The sequence below is a fragment of the Panthera uncia genome, chromosome F2, assembly GCF_023721935.1.
Source record: "Panthera uncia isolate 11264 chromosome F2, Puncia_PCG_1.0, whole genome shotgun sequence".
Classification (NCBI taxonomy): Eukaryota; Metazoa; Chordata; class Mammalia; order Carnivora; family Felidae; genus Panthera; species Panthera uncia.
In genome coordinates this window covers 27,765,017-27,765,947 of record NC_064812.1, presented here as the reverse complement: position 1 = coordinate 27,765,947, position 931 = coordinate 27,765,017, and the positions used below count along the sequence as shown (strand labels likewise).

Sequence of the window (931 nt, the reverse complement as noted above, 5' to 3'; positions counted from 1 at the left end):
TCCAGGCTCTGAGCTGTCAGCCCAGAGCCCCCGTGCAGAGCTCCAACCCAGGAACTGTGAGATCATGACCTGAGTTGAAGTCGGAGGCTTAACCGACTGAGCCACCCAGGTGCCCCACCCTGTGTGCATATTCTAATGTAAACATAATCTCTCTGGGATAAATGTCCAGGAGTATAATTGTTGAGTCACATGGTAGTTACATGTTATTATTATTATTATTATTATTAATTTATAAAATGTATACTCTCAAATTATCTTCCACAGTGGCTGTACAATTTTACATTCCCGCCAGCAATATACGAATGATCCACTTTCTCCACATCCTTGCCAACATTTGATGTTGTCTCAAGGATTACATTTATCCATTTTGATAAGTGTATAGTAGTGGTATCCAACTGTGGCTTTAATTTGTATTTCCCTATTTCCTAAAGCTGTTAAACATTTTTTTCATGTACTTGTTTAACATCAGTATATTCTTTTTGGTGAAAATTCTCTTCATGGCTATGTTCATCTTCTAATTGGTTTGTTTGTGGGTTTTTTTCCCTTTCCTTAACCTCCTTTTTCCCCCTCTTATTTCTTCACTCAGACCCAAAATATCAATACTCACTAGGCGAACTGTTGTTAACAAAAAATATTGTTATCACTGTAGTTTTTTCCTCTGCTTTCACTATTGATGTTGAGATTTCATTACACATTTTAGATACCAGTCTTTTGTCAAATACTTGACTATCAATATTTTAGTGCAGTGCTTGTTTTTTCATCCTTTTAAAAGGGTCTTACACAGCTAAATTATTAATTTTTATGGTGTCCCACTGCATGCACTTTTTTCTTTTTGTGGGTTATATTTTTGTGATAAAGTCAAAGAATTTAGTCCTAAATATATGTGTTTCAGGACTCCTGGGTGGCTCATTTAAGCGTCTGACTTCGGCTC

General features: G+C 36.3%; 1 non-coding gene across 1 annotated transcript; it reads right to left on the bottom strand.

Annotated features, from left to right (window-relative positions):
• Positions 1 to 578: 578 nt before the first annotated feature.
• Positions 579 to 649, bottom strand: LOC125924984 (small nucleolar RNA SNORD56). Its single transcript, XR_007458648.1, has one exon. It is a non-coding gene; the product is annotated as a small nucleolar RNA SNORD56 (small nucleolar RNA).
• Positions 650 to 931: the final 282 nt, after the last annotated feature.